Consider the following 16858-nt stretch of genomic DNA (forward strand, 5'->3'; position numbering starts at 1 on the left):
ATCTTTGATTTTGAAACGAAGAAGAACTAACTAAGAAATCGAAATCTCAATAAAATCCTGTCTTGTTCTCCAGAAACGTCTGATAGAGATTATCGAGTTTGGGACAACCTGTATCTTTACCAACAGGATGAAATAACACGAACGATTTCAGATTGTTTTTCGAAGCCACTGAGGAATGTTGATTGTTAATCATTTTGGAAATGCCTACGGTAATGACGAATCCAGATGAAAAAGCCACCTTCTCGCTAAATTGCGAGAGCCGTAATCGCATAATTAGAAAATCGAAACAAAACCTCCGGAGCCGAAGAAACAATAATTTCCGTCAAGAACTATAATTCTGCCATAACCGGCCGTTCCATTACGAATACCGCATTACTTACACACATTCTTATATTCGCCACGGCTGATTACAACTTATTAGTGCGCCGATTATAAAGTTCGCAGATTCGCAAAGAACTCCTGAAATATAATTATAGCCGCACACTTTTTTGCCCATTTTAATGGGTGTTCACCGGTGGGACATAGTCGTCCAGAACGAGCCACCTCGCAGAAACACAACCCGAGATGGTATAATTCGCTTGTACGACTTTGCCAATTGGACTCGCAGACCACCCAAGTTGTGCGGTGTTGACGACATATACGTTAAATTATATCATTAGGTCTGAGACTGCCGCTGTGCTTACAGGGGCTACGCAAAAAGAATCTCGAATACAAAGTTAAGGTTGAAGGCTGCCTATCTGCCTATCTGACGAGCATGATCTGTGGGAGTGCCACAAGGATCCGTCCTTGGGCCTCTTCTATTTTTGCTTTTCATAAATGATCTCCCTGTAAATTTAACAGTGTTTTTCCTGGATTTACTGACGTGTAAACGTTTTTCGTCTTCGATAAGAGGGTTTTTGTTGAATCTATTCGCTGATGATGCTTCGGTAGTGGTTTCGGCCCCAACATTTGAAGAACAAAGCTTTGTGAACTGGTGTCATAAGAATAAATTGATGATCAATATCGATAAGACCGAATGTATCTACTTCCCAATTATGCATAGTGATCGTGAGCTGATAATTCGCCATTTGGATAGTGCTATTCTATCAAAGAGTTGTAGTAAATTTCTTGACATTAACCTTGATTATAATTTAAAATGGGGTATGCACATTGTTTTTGTTCATGATTCTTCTATCAACAAGACAAAGAAATGTGTGAACCAAAGAGAATAATGCAGCTATGTTAGATTGTTTATTGGGCTATTTCCATCATCTGTGCGGTTCGTTGTTTCCGAAGTTTCGGCAAGCATTCGCCTGCCGTCTTCAGGATGTTGGTCCTGAGAAAGACCGATTGTCTTGTTCTGAAAAGAATCGTTTGCCAAACTTTGTCTGTCTGAACTTGTACGCACCATACTTTTTCAGAGTACGTTCGAGGATATCAGGGCTTAAACCTATGTGGTCTCGGTTGCAGTCCGGTCACTCCCACCTCTAGTTTACAGACTTAGTAGTAACTTAAAATAAGTCAAACTTTACTTCCGGTATGACCAGTTGGGATGCGCACTAGTCGAATTCAAGAGTTGAGCAGATGGTGTGCGCAGTTTTTCGTTTGAATTCAGAGTCCTTTCTAGTCTGGTGGTGTCGAGATGTTATCAACCTGAACAGGGTACAATTTCCTCAGATTAGATCTTATGGTTGGTACCAAGACTTCCTTGATATTATGGAAGCTTCATCCCATTGCATCCTATGGTCTTCATCCCATGCATGTTGGTTGGAATAGCCTGGATATATCTGTTTTCCCCAATCGAGCTATTCGACTGTTGTGATCAGGAGGCGTTTTGTATCTCCAATGTTAGTTCTGCCGCACTCGCATGGTATTTCGTAAACGCAATTTCTGGTTCTTCGATCTTCGGAAACAGCCCAATAAACTCTATCTGCTCAAGATAAGGCGTTCTGGGTTTCGCGCCACACATACTTTGGCCCCAGCGAATTTGAAGGGGTCGACGCGTTGCAACAGAGTAACCTCTCCACCATGGTGTGAGAGAGTGTGTCTTAGAGAGGGCGCACAACTGAACAGTTCTTATTTTGCCATAAATAGGGTGAAAACTTCCTTTGGAGTAACTAATAAATATCTATTATAGTATGGTATATAGCCACCTGTCGTATAATATTCTACTGTGGGGAGACTCTTCGGATGTTGGAAGGGCTTTCATAATACACATAATGTGCATACCTCCACATTCGTCCTGTAGACCCTTATTTGTAGAAAACAATATTATGACCTTATCGTCCATTTTCATTTTAAAATGTCTACTATATGTGAAGGAAAATGAGAAAAATGTTATACAGTTGTCTACTTTTCATAACTATGGAAGCAGAAGTAAGAGAACTTGGTATGTTCCCGAGCAGAGAACAACAAAGTTCTCCTATGTCTCCTATGTGTCAATGTGTAAAAACTTTATAACCATTTGCCCCACAATATTCGATCTCTTGTTTTCAATAAATTCAAAAAAATTGTTAAAAAGTTATTGTTGAATAGATGTTATTATACAATGAACGATTACCTCAATGATGTTATAGTGATTAGCTGATCAATATTTCTCTTTATCTCTATGACTTATTCCTTACATTTATTTGTCTCAGAGGATAAATAAATTATTATTATTATTGCAATATATACATCGTCAAAAGTCTTGGCCCTTCTATCAACTCTCAACATGTAACAAATGTAATATGACAATTTTTTTGTGTGTGGAATCTTATCACTCAAATGAAAACAATAAACCAGCAAACATGTTTCTAGTTCGGGAGAATACAGGTGTATTCGAAGTTATTATTATTATTATTTGAACTGGGGTCGTTTTGCTTCGGTAACCCTTCCGTGAACTGCGACCATGCAGATCTTTTGTTCACTAACCTACTCATTCATAGAAACCCAGGGAGGTCGTCAACGACGTTAATAAAATTGACAACCTCCCTAGGGGCCTTGGCCATTACCTCTCTGGTATCCAGGACCGGCTTGCCCATGTGAATGGTGCTTAGGCCAGCCAGCTCTGGACACTTGCATATCAAGTGTTCAGCCATTTCTACTTCTGATCCACAGAGCCTGCAAATCTCGTCTGCTGACTTACCCATACGGTACAAATGATGTTTGTACCGACAGTGCCCCGTCAGCAGTCCCACCATCACCCGAAGCTCCGCTCGTGACAGCTTCAGGAGCTTTCTGGTGTAAGTAGGTGAAATCTTCACGAATTTCTTTGCCTGAGCAAGTCTAGAAGTGTTAGTCCAGTGGATTGTCCTACTGTTCAACTCCCATAGCTGGACCGCAGCTTTGTATTGGTCTTTTCCTATCCCACAGAAAGGCTCAGGTCCAGCAGGTCTTAACCTTGATGCACTTTTTGCAAGCTCATCCGCTCTCTCATTTTCTTCAACCCCACAGTGCCCTGGTACCCATAGTAGAGTCACCTTATTTCCTCTGGCCAGTTGCTTTATGGTGTTACGGCACTCCCAAGTCAGCAGAGACCCCTGCCAGCACGATTCCAGGGATCTCAGCGTGGTTTGGCTGTCCGTGGTGATGTAGATATGCGCCCCTTTGAGGTTCATTTTGAGACACTCCTGGGCCCATACATAAACAGCCATTATCTCGGTCTGTAGAATCGAAGGCTCACTTCCCAGGGCTTCAGAGATCCTCAGTTTAGGTCCATATATCCCAATGCCGGTGCCCTTCTCTGTTTTTGATCCATCTGTAAACCATATGGATGACTTTTTGTCCAGACGATTTATGAAACTTATTGCACTATGACGGTCATTTATAACCGTTTCAAAGGGCGTTTCAAAATCGTAGGTGGTTGGCATAATATCTGATGGTTTTGCGAGGAGGTTTGAATCTAGTTGATTCAGTATCCTCATATGTCCAACCCAGTTCCCAGGAAGGAGCTTTCCATTATGGGAAATCCTTATTGCTTCGAGCAGGCTACATTTCCTCACATGTAGGTGTAAGGGAGGCAAGTCTAGTATGACCTCCAGCGCTGCCGTGGGAGCTGTGCGCATAGCTCCTGTGACACCAATACACGCCAGCCTTTGCATTTTCTGCAACCTGATGCGTGTGGTGACCTCCTCGGTTTTTGTCCACCATGCTAGAGATGCATAGGTGACAATAGGGCGTACCACCGCTGTGTATAACCACAGTACCATTTGCGGTTACACTCCCCATGTCTTTCCAAAGAGTCTTTTGCATGCCCACATAGCCGCAGTGGCTCTGGAAAGAGTCTTATCTATATGTTTCCCCCAGTTCAGTTTACTGTCCAGGATAACACCCAGATATTTACTCTCACTAGAGAAGTGCAGAGTCTGACCATTTAAGACCAGAGCTCTGAGGTCGAGATTCCTTCTTCTAGTGAACGGGATTATTGATGTTTTCGAGGGGTTGACAGTAAGCCCCTCTTCCCCGCACCAATTTTCAATAGTTTTGAGAGTAAGTTGCATTCGGCTACTTATTGGGCCCCCATGCTTGCCTCTAACCGTCACCACTATGTCGTCGGCGTAAGCCTGGACGTTAAATCCGCCTGTTGTAAGCCTCTTCAAGAGGCCATGTATTCGAAGTTAATCAGATTTAGGTGAATAACGAAAGTTGTAATTTTGAGAATATTCCGTGGAAAATGACGGGACATCCAATTTCTCAGTTTGACCGGGCAAGAATAGAAGCCCTAAACCAAGAAACTTTGTTGAACCACCAGATTGCGCAACGTTTGAATATTCCACGGACTTCGGTTGGGCCCATAGTATTGACCGGAGACCGGTGCCTAGTCGACCTAGAGTAACATCTGCAAGGGAAGATCATTATATCGCAAATTTTAATCGAAGGAATCGAACGGTATCTGTAACAGCCCTCCGAAGTCATACCTTGAGGACCCATAGACTGGTCGTCTCAACCAGTACCATAAGGAGATGGTTGCATTCCCCAAATTCAAGGGCAAGAAGACCTTCAAGAGTACCTCGGCTATCACCTGGTCATAGAGCTACCCGTCAGCAATGGACAGAACACCACCAAGACGGGCTTTTACGACAATGGCTCATTCTCGGACGAGTCACGATTCGGTTCACAAAGGGATAGTCGACGAAAAAGATTTTGAAGAGGTCCAGGCAGACTAGAAGGACTCAATTTCGCCCAGGAAGTTGTGCCCTTTCAAGGCATATCAATAATGTGCTGGATTGGATAATGTTCGGTCGCCGTACCCCTCTCATTATCGTGGAACGAACAATGATTGGTGCCATATACGTAGACAACATCATTGAACCATTCATTGTTCCTCTGCGCAATGGATTTGGTGATAATTTCTTTTATCAGGATGATATCGCCCCATCACACCACACACGAAGGGTTCAAAATATTCTTCGAGAGAGCATATCCAGAGAATAAACTGATCAGCAAACTCACCATACATGAATCCAATCGCCAAAACTCACCTTCAATTTTTCAGGAGTTTAATTTAGCCCTTCAGGAAGGACGGAATGATATGCCTGAAAATTTCATTAATGTATTCGTGAGATGCCAAGCCTATTTGGCAGTTGATTGAAAAAAGAGGTAGTAATAACTATGGACTATGGAATTTGGATTCAGCTGTGGAATAACTATAATTAATCAGAAATAAATAATCGGTAAATTTAGATTTTTTCCCATTTTTCCTATTTTATCTCATCCTGCATAAAGCAAAGAGTAACAAAATAAGATTTTTTCGGCAACCGTCCGGGAAGTGCTCACTTCCCGGACGCTTTTTCTCTGAGAAAGTAGCATTTCCCGGCCTAGTCCGGAAAGTACGTACTTCCCGGACTTGGCCGGAAAAGAATCATAGAATCCATAGCAACCGAGATAACGGCTGACAGTTCATTTGAAATTAGTTGTCAAAAATTTTCATGTTTTTTTATCGCAATCGCAATAAAATGTGGAAAGCAGCAGCGATAGTGTTATTTTACATGGTTGCCGAAAAAATATTGTACGCAACACGCCCGAAAATGGTTTTTTTGGACTCACAGACTTCCAAGACTCGCTTACGCTCGTCCTGGAATTTTGTCTATTCGTCCAAAAATACCCTATTTTCCGGACTTGTTACGTAAATTACTATTCTATCAAATATATTTAGCCCAGGAAAATTAGTGTTCTAGCCCCTAAAAATTGCTCAAGAGCTGGAAATCGTTTATACCGCTTCTAGAGGTCCTGAATAACATTCTGAGTTTGCGACTGTGTCTAGGTTGTGCTTCAGATTTGAGAGCCAAAAAACCACGAAATTTTCGATTTTTTTTCAGTATTTCCTTTATTACTCGAAAAGTACGCATCCTATATGGAATGTTGTCTTTTTTTCTCTTCAAAGAACGTTGAATTTGGCGTCTAATGACTCTAATGGCGTTTGAAACATTGGAATCGGTTTGGTCGTTCAGCCGCAATTGACTGCCAAAGATATAAGTTTTTTACAAACTCTGCTTAAAAGTTGACAACTCTCAACTTCCAATACCTGAAGGTCGAAAAAGACAGCACTGATTGAAAAATGCCATGAAAACAAACATGTAAAAATTTCGATTGTGAATCAGATGAATCAGTGATGAGATATGAATTTTGAAAACGAAAGAGTTCGTAGTGCCTTCTCACTTCCATGCATTTTTTTTTCAAGGAATATTAAATTTAGTCAACTCATATAACAATTCAAATCTGAAAAATCAATATATGAAGCTCTGATTACGAGGTAACCATCTATCATCACAGATCACAGAAAATAGAACAGAGAAGAGAAAATGAAAATGAGAAAATGAAGACTCTTTTTTATTAGTTATAGGTAAAAACATGCTTTCATACAATGAGATATCAAAGTAGATATGTATTTATACATCTGGAATGAGCGTGAACGAGAAAAGGTTATATTTCAATATTATTTTGTTGAACTATTTTCGTTATAACAACGTGTTGTATGAACATGGATTTTTTCGAATTTGTCAATTTCCTTGCTCATATATATCACACTCATGAAAATATCTATATAAAAATTAATTTTCATTCGAAGCTAAAAATGAAAAATATATTTCTTCTACTACCTTACTAGAAACTTCGTTTTCGTATCAAATAACAAGTCTTGCCCCACCAAACATGTTGATGGTAACAACAAATCATCAGAGAGACATATATAACTTAAAAAGTTTCATCTAATATTTCTTCAACTATAGCAAGAAATTATGCGACGTTGCCAAGCCTTCCTTCTATCAACTTGTCGCCTAGATATTTGGTACACATTTTATCCGGCACCCGAGTGGTGAAACGGAAAGTAGTTATCCGAAACCATAATTTAACATCCGGTGGCTACATATCCGAAACTTTAAAGTTCTGAAACAAGCCCTTAGTGTTTGATTTTCGTGTCGTCTGTGAAAAAGGTCCCCGTTGAAATGAGGAAGTAGATACCTACCCTACGACTTTCCAGACCAAACAATCGATAATCTACAATTTCCGATTATTACAAATACATCCCCCCCTGAAGAAGTTATGGCATCGGTTACCATAAATTTTCCCTTATTATCTTCGTTTTCATGATCTCATAATGTTAACATTTTAAGAGAAGTAAATTGATTTTAGGGATCTTTATATGTATAAACTTTTGTAGGGAGAGGGAAATAACTTTTTTTTTAATTTCGATCATAGAATCAGTCGGATTTCATTGGATCTTTGTGTGTAGATATGTTATAATAATAATCGATGAAAGAGCTATATTGTTCTTAAAAGGCAGACAAATAATTATTTTTTAATTTGATCATCCTGTGAATCACACATTGCCCTTCGGTTAACAAACTGATTTATTTCGAATCTGGACCGAAGAAGTGGCAAGAGGCAAGAAATACAAGGGGGACGGAAGGATAATTGGCGGGTTACCCTCGTATGCTAACCCGTGTAGTATGAACTTAATTGAATAATGTCTTAGCTAATTGAATCCAATCAATGCGAATACGCCTATCGTTCATGCTCCGAAGGATGGTATCTAATGCAAGGTTTGTGCAAATCGTTGGTTAAACCGTTGCAATATGTAATTGAATTACCTGCAGACTTCACTCGGTCTCATGTTATACAGAGGAGATTTCAATTTGCGTTTTTCAATAACCCGCAGTATCGATTTCAAAATTATTTATTTAGTCTAGCAGTTCAGTGGCTACGGGAATTATTGCCTAATCAAGTATAGAATTTCGTGTTATTTCCATAATATAAAAGGAATTACCATTTCAATAGAGGCAATATCTTAGTGTTGAAGTTAAGCGTTTTTGGACGCTGGTCTCCCAACCGGTCACTTTTCTTTCGTCACACCGTCTGTAATTCTCACATTTTGATTCAGAGATCGTCCCAAACGATAATATTCGACGTTTCCAACCTCACATGGGTCGTTCCAAAAAAGTTCAAACTAACTCTGGCAACATGAGGTCGGGCATTATCTTGAAAAATATTGTAATATTGCATTCTTGAGCCGGTTAAGATAAGGAAGTACATTTGGCTCCACTATTTCTTGAAGGTATCGCAGCGCTGTCATGTTACCTCGAATAAAGACTAAAGGCGACTTACTTGCATGTGCAATAGCACCCACACCACAACGCCTATTGTGTAGATGACGCTCAACATCAAACTGAGGTTCACGTCTTTCCCCCCGACGTCGTCTTACCCTTCTTCAGCCATAATGTGCACCCAAGGAGAATCGAGATTCATCAGAAAAGACGACCTGATGCCATTTCACATTCCAATGTTTACTTTCTCTGCACTACTGTAATAGTTGCCGGCGATGCTAAACCGTCAGAGGTAACACAAGATGGGGTCAATAATACTGCCTCTTGGGCGTGTTGTGCCTACTCTTCTTGAAATCCGATGATGTCAGCTGCCTCAAAATGAAAGGAAAAAATGGACAATCGCACTCATTCCTAATATCAGTTCCAAAGTCAACAAACTTGAAAGACATTATGAAAACCAAGGAACTCGACCATTTAAAACTGGAATGGCAGAGGTATTCATGGAAATCGAAATTTCCGCAATGCTTCCGCTGCCCAAGGTTCGACCATGGATCCTCCAACTGCTTTCTTCAACCGCGATGCGTGAAATGCGGAAAGGACCACCAGACAAGGGACTGCCCAATCAAAGGAAGGACGGACAAAGTTCAATGTGCTAATTGTTCCGGACCCCACACGGCCAATTATAGGAGATGTCCGATTTATACAAGGTATGTCGAGTCGCACCCCAAAGAAAAAACTCAATCCACCTTCCCCAAAACCCAAACCAATCCCTAGAACCCAGAACATGAACTATGCCAACGCGGTTAAAAATGTTTCCCAAGAAAATACTAATTCAACTGATTTTCAAGAACCTCTGAGAGAAATTAATGAATTGAATGAAATTTGTAACATATCACAGCTTATTTCTCTGATAAGAGAACTAAAACACTCGCTGAAAAATTGTTCTTCTCCCATGGAAAAGATCCTAATCATAAATAATTTAGCCCAAAAATATGAATTATACAAATAGAAAGAAGAATATCAACATTCTATCATGGAATGCCAATGGCTTCAGAAACAAAATTAACGAATTAGAAATACACTGAACAAAAATTGCTAGGGATCACTTATGAACTTCTCTTCATTTGTATTTTTATCTTGTAGTTATCTCGTGAATATCTGTACATTATGTGTTCTCTAAGGAAAAAGTAAGATGTTTTGAGTTGATTATATCAAAGTCTTCCTCACTTCATCGGCTCTTGTTCACAAAATCGATTATTATCTGTAGGCTGTTACAGGTGGAGTGAAAAGCAATGTGGTATTTGTTATTAAATCTGTTTTTTCTCTCGTTCAAACACATAAGGTGACAATAATTGAAGAAATGAGAACAATATCAGCTTATCAGTCATGCCGAGAAGACGTTTGGCTCCTGTGCAGCTGGACCAAATCATACGGTGGATACAGGAAGGTTTGTCCCAGCGAGAAGTGTCCCGGCGGTTGAATGTTTCGCAAAGTGTCGTGAGTCGGGCTTGGAATAGGTTCATCCAAAACGACTCAGTAGCTTATGTTCATGGGGGAGGTCAGCAGCGCAGTACAACAGCTGCCCAAGATCGTCTTTTGATCCTCAATGCTAGGAGAAATCCCACTTACCCGGCGTCGCGGCTCAATAGATCACTGAGAGTTGCAACAGGAGTTCTAATTTCGAACCAGACTGTAAGACGACGACTACATGTTCGTGGTTTGAGAGCACGTAGGAGGGTACAACATCCCCGTTTGAATAGGGAACACCGGGTTCATCGACGGCAATGGGCTGAGGAGCACCGCAATTGGACACTTGAAGATTGGAGCCGATGTTTATTTACGGATGAGTCTAGATCTCGTTTGGTCAACTCCGATGGAAGTATTCTTGCTTGGAGGGAAAGAGGTCGAAGGTATGCAAAACAGTTCATGGTACCCACAACAGCTTTTGGCGGAGGTTCTATATGTGTATGGTGAGGCATTTGTTTGAACCAACGCACAGTGTTGGTTGTTCTGCAGAACACCACCATGACCAGCCAGAGATATCACGATATGATTATTGAACCCATAATTGTTCCGTTTGCCGCTGCCGTGGGCGAGAATTTCATTTTAATTGACGATAATGCCCGTCCACACCGTAGTCATCTGGTTAATGAAGCGCTAGAAACTCATGCTATTGATAGGATGGACTGGCCAGCTCGCTCTCCAGACATGAATTTCATCGAACATGTCTGGTCTGAGATGTCTAGACAATTTTCAACCTTAGAACAACCGATCAATAACCTGGAGGACCTTTCTAACGCTTTACGGGATATTTGGACAAATTTGCCCCAAAATTTTATAAATCGTTTGATCGAAAGTATGCCACGTAGGGTAGAATGCTTGAGACGAGCTCGTGGGGGACCAACTAGGTACTAGCTTAACCGAAACTTCAGCCTTCTTGTGGTTTCATCATAAAATTTTTATGTTATTCAAACACAGAATTTTGAGTGTTCTTAATAAAGTCTTTTTTTCTCTCCAACTTTCCATTTTTTCATTCCTTTCTCAAGTGAACCATATTATCAACTGAAAATACTCTGATATCTGACTAAATTTATAATCTTGGAGCGAATATTTCAGAAATAAATTTAGAACAAGTAAGTGATCCCTATCAATTGTTGAGCAGTTTATTTACGAACGAAAACAAAATTGATATATTATGTATTCAAGTTCAAGAATCAAAATTAGGCATTTCTAGACCTCCCAAACTATTTCAATAAACCCAAACCAAAATCAAACGGAGGTCTTCTGATTTATTATAAATAACATCTTACCCCAATCGAAATAGTAACGCGTACCGAAAATTTAGAAAGTCAGGCAATTAAAATTGAGGATTTTACGATAGCGAATATTCACAATGAATATAAATCCCCATTATGCACAAACGAACTGTCAACCCTTATGGCGCTAGGTCATAAAACTCTCATTACAGGCGACTTCAATAGCAGAAATACCCTATGGAATTGCCGATCAAACAACAAAAATGAAAAGTTGCTACAAAATTTTCTGAGAAACTCAAACTATATTTTGAACTATACTCATAATTCATACACTTTCTATCCAACAAGAAACGCAAATCCTTCTACAATACCTTTTGGATCAACGACCTTGATTCAGATCTTCTACCTGTATTTTCTTTAATCTCAAATTCCATTTCTTTCGAGTACATTTACAAACGAAATTATATCTACTCAACTGACTGGAAAAAATTCAAGGATGAGTGCAACTACTATATTAAGTTGAATCATCATATAAATTCCATACCTGAAATAGAAAATCTCACTATAAGTATTCAAAAGAGCTTCACATCCTCGACTAACAAAACGCCCGAAAGTACCAATTATCCAGAACTTCCCACTTATATAAAAGAACTCATTCGAAATAGAAACAGAATCCGAAAACGCCTTCAAAATAATTTCGACAATAACCTAAATCAAAAATACAAAGAAGCAGTCGACTTAATAAGATCGCAATTATCTTCTTTAAGAACTAAAAGATGGGAAGACCTTACTAGAAATTTGAATAATTCTAGCGATATGTGGAAGTTGATCAAATCACTAAAGCTCAGAGATAGTCCTTGTAAAATTCCACCCCTCCAAAGTCATCAAGGTCTCTTATTCAAAGACAAGGACAAAGCAGATCATATAGCCATGTCATACGCGGAAACCCACGACTCCACGAAATCCCTTTTTAAATACAGAAACAGTAAATATAGTTGATAAAACAATAAAATCTTTTTTGGAACTTCCACTAGTCATATCAGGCGAAAATTTGACGTCCCCTGCGGAAATTAAAAATATTATGATATAAAATCTTTGAAAAATAGAAAAGCACCGGGCGAAGACCATATTGTAATAAAACTTTCAAAAACTTACCACGAAAAGCGATTGTTCAACTTGCGAATATTTTCAACAGTTGTTTCCGCCTAAATTATTTTCCAACCTTGTAGAAAAATGCAATACTTCCTCCTTTCCCAAAATCATCATTCATCAAAAGATCCAAAATTTGCTATTAATTATCGACCTATAAGCTTACTACCAACATTATCAAAAATCCTAGAAAAAATAACCCTAGTTCGCCTAAGAAAATACCTGGAGGAGAAAAATTTGATTATTGATGAACAGTATGGCTTTCGTGAAAAACATAGCACAATTCTGCAACTTGCTAATGTTACCGATAAAATTGCCGAAAACTTTAATTTCAATAGAATTTCAGCTATGATTAGCTTAGATATCCAAGAAGCATTTGATACGGTCTGGCACGATGGTCTCATTTATAAGTTAATTAAAAATAATATCCCACCATTCCTGATCATTTCAAGTCAAAGTGGGAAACGTACTGTCAGAAAAAACCCCGTATCAGCGGGAGTTCCGCAAGGGGAATTATTATCCCCAGATTTACTCAAAATTTTTATAAATGATATTCCAAAATCCAAAATTACAAAAATTTATCTTTTCGCGGATGACACGGCTATAACTTCTGAATCCTGGTCAAAACCGCAATCAACCAAATATCTTCAAGAGCACCTGAACGTCCACAAGTCGTATCTGAATAACACCAAAAAAATTGTAGGGGGTGGTTCTGTGCTGAAAATTAAAGTGTTTTGAATAACCTCCCCCGGAAAAGTTACACCCCTCCTTAAGATTAACAAAAAAATTGTTTCTCTTTTTTATTTTCCCTGTATATTGAGCTAAGGACACGAAACTTGGTGAATATTATTTGTTAATAAAAATTTTTTACAAATTTAACCCTGAAGTATGCTAAGGTGGGGTTAAAATAGTCAACCACTAAGATTTTTTTCGACAACTTCTTCATACATAAAAATTTTCTTTTAAAAAAACATGGCTGAAAAGTCCAAATCAAATCGAAATTTTTTAACACGTGGGGTTTTCTGTGGGTGACTCATTAATATGATTGGCCAAGCATCACAGTTCTTACCTAATATTTTATTTAGGGGAGGCCGGGGTAGGTATTGTGGAGTAGCGGGGCATAGTGGGATAACACCATTAGAAATACAGTATAACTTCAGTAGTCCGGGCAGATATCGTTCCGGTACCTGTCCGGATTATTGAGGCGTCCGGATTAATGGAGTGATTTTAATTTAATAAATAGAGCAACTTATAAATTATAAAAATAAGATTTATTAATCAAGTCACAAAAAAAATATTATTTTCTCATAAAATAAAACAAAACTGAACAAAACTCCTAAGTACATGTAACACTTTATGTAAATATGTACATGTAGGTATTTATAATATTGTATACATATATATTATGTATGTATGCAAAATGAAATATCTTCTACTTTTTTGAAAAATACATAACAATTTTAGTTTGGACCTTTTTGGATGCATCTATATCAATTGCCTTGTCTTTAAGCCTTTTCAAAAGCTATAAATCTTCAAGGGTAAGATTATTCTTCTCAGTCCACCTGATAGCTAGACTTTTCTGTGAGTGTAAGTGTTTTATGTGATCATTTGACTGGAGCCATTGCGTCCGGCACGCTCAAAAACAAAGTGCAGAATGAAAGATGCTGCCGCCGCGCTGTTTCCAACCGGCATGTAACCGTTTTTTACATGTATAGACCGGAAAATGCTATTGTTTTGCATAATGAATATTTTTGCGCCCGGATTTCAGAGGTAAAAATTTCAAAATGCCCGAATCCCAGCAGTGTCCGGAATACTGGAGTGCCCGGACTAGCGACTGTCCGAACTATCGAAGTTGTTCTGTATAAAAATGACCTCAGGTTGGCGAGTTAGTGATTTGACTGATGGTTTGTAGTTGCCAGTCAATCTGCGTGTAAGTTAATCGTTCTGGAACGCCAGGATTATTTTTTCAGACCCCTATATAAAAATCGTAGTTTTTTTAACTATTTAGGAAACACTCATTTTTGACTCAAGAGACTGTATTAGTCATGTTCTTTTGAAAGGACCAGTTTCATCCAAAAGAAAGTTGTTACAAAATATATCATTATTTCAACCCCTTCTATGCATACCTCAGGGTTAAAAAAATTGCAAAATGTGTAGTTTTATGAACAAAAAATATTTACGAAAAAATTCAAAAAATTTATACCGAATACTCACCTCACTTTTCATTACAGAATCACTCCTTACAACTTTTCAGTGTTTTTCAGATGTGTCCTGTGAAGAGATCTCTGAGAATTCCTACAAATTAATTCACTTCGTGGAAAAAGAAATTTTCCTCTAAATTACTGAAGGAGTATTCAAGTATTCAAGGCCTTGGGGAGGCCTATGTCCAGCAGTGGACGGTTTAGGGCTGAAAAATGGATTAATTCAAGTTTTAACTTGAACTAGAACTAGAATTTTGTATTGGACTTTACATTAGATTTCTTATCTTAAGTTGAATCTTATTTCTCATATTCTTCAAAAATATATAAATGAACAGTGACTATTAATGAAGTCACTATATATAAATGGGATATACAGTGCCACCTATTGACGTGTGACTTCACCAAGCCTTATATATTATAGAGCTCTATTGCTCCATTCAATTAAAGAAGATACCTCTAAATTTGGATTCTTCACGCGATCGGTGTGCCATCTATTGACGTGTGACTTCATCAAGCCTTATATATCACAGAAATCTATGAGGTTAAGATTTCTGAAGGCATAACCTTTATATGAAATTTACAGGAATCAAGCTTGTGCTGAAAAGTCAAAATTTCCGAATGAAATTAATTTTTTTTTTATTTCTCTCGATGGGGTTTAATTGTTTGAGTTATTCATTTCAGTTTTCTTTATATTACAGGGCCGAATCCAGAACCGGCAAACCGGACATTTCGCCGGAGCGCCAAATTTAGAGGCGCAGTCAATAAAAATGAAACAAGACATATTTTTCAACATATAAATGAAAATACCACTCTTTGTAGTAAAATAATAATTTTTTTTCAATTTTTTCTCAATACAATGAGCTCTGAACTATAGTTATCAAAATTCAATAAGGTACTCCACTGCAAATAGCAGAGGCTTCTTCAAAGAAAATCCAGATAAATAAGGGAAAGCAGGACGGCGAATTTTTATTTTGCGGAGCGCCAAAATGTCTGGCGGCGGCCCTGTTTTATATTCACTGTTCAATTATTTTTTCATTACCACCATAATTCAGAAACAATTAAAATTGATTGAATTTCAGATGTGACTTTTTTATTTAAATCATTAATATGAATAATCAAAACTCTGGCGTAACTAGAATCGACTCATGGGGGGTTATGTCCTCAATAACCCCTACATGTTACGCCTATGAAAACAAGAACAGTGTTGTGATGAGTGAATATGATATTTAATTTCAAAGATCAGTATTAGTACAATAAATTTCTCAATTTCAAGCCGTAAGGTATTAAGTTATGATGCCATTCTCTGTAACTCAAATCCGAGATATATATTTCGCATAAATTCAGGGAGGTATTTTCTGCTTCCCTTGTAATTTTTGTCTGACTAATTTTATAGGATATAGGTTTCTCTAGTCGAGGCATTTCCAAAAGATGACCATTTTCACAGTAATAACAAAATCTGGTTGTTAGAAGCATAGTACAGATTCTTCCAGTCATTCAGGATTCATTTATGAAAGTTCTGCTTTCATTTTGAGATGTTCTGTACATTATAAATTATTGCATAACTGTCAAAAAAATGACTTTTTCTATCTCTACTGATCATAGAGTAATAACATACTCTGAGGTACTGATATTTCATTGTTTACGTTTTTGATGCAAAGTGTGGGAGCCCCGCAAATTTCAAACATAATTTTTCATTGAGCCTATATACAGCGGTCATCATGAATATGGATTAAACTGAAAGAAATTCATACCGCTTTTCAGTGTACTGAAACCAATCGAGAAAAATTTCGTCGAGAATTATATTTTGAAGGGGAAAAATAACCTCCTATAAATCTGCTATATTTACACTCTCAATTATATTTTCCCTTTTTTTGATATTGGGCACTATGGTTTTTTGATATTTGTTTAACGATTAATCACATTGCTGCAAAAATTGAGATGTTCATTGTTTTTTCATAAATATTTCATATTAAATAACAGATTTTGTATTAACAAGAACAATTATACAAACAACGAAATATAATATGAAATCAGTAATACTTATAGATACTATTCTTCCATATTTAAATTTTGTTGAATGGTAGAGATAAAATTATGTTTGTCGACCTTTATTTTGACATTTTAGAATATAATATAATTTATAAGGATATCGGCTTGACCCAAGCGTCAAAAATAGATATGCGCATTTCAAGCACTGAGCGTCAGATTATAAAATAAACCTAAATATGACATAATGCAATATTAGGCAGAT

Source organism: Harmonia axyridis, chromosome 1, assembly GCF_914767665.1.
Source record: "Harmonia axyridis chromosome 1, icHarAxyr1.1, whole genome shotgun sequence".
In the NCBI taxonomy this organism is placed as follows: Eukaryota; Metazoa; Arthropoda; class Insecta; order Coleoptera; family Coccinellidae; genus Harmonia; species Harmonia axyridis.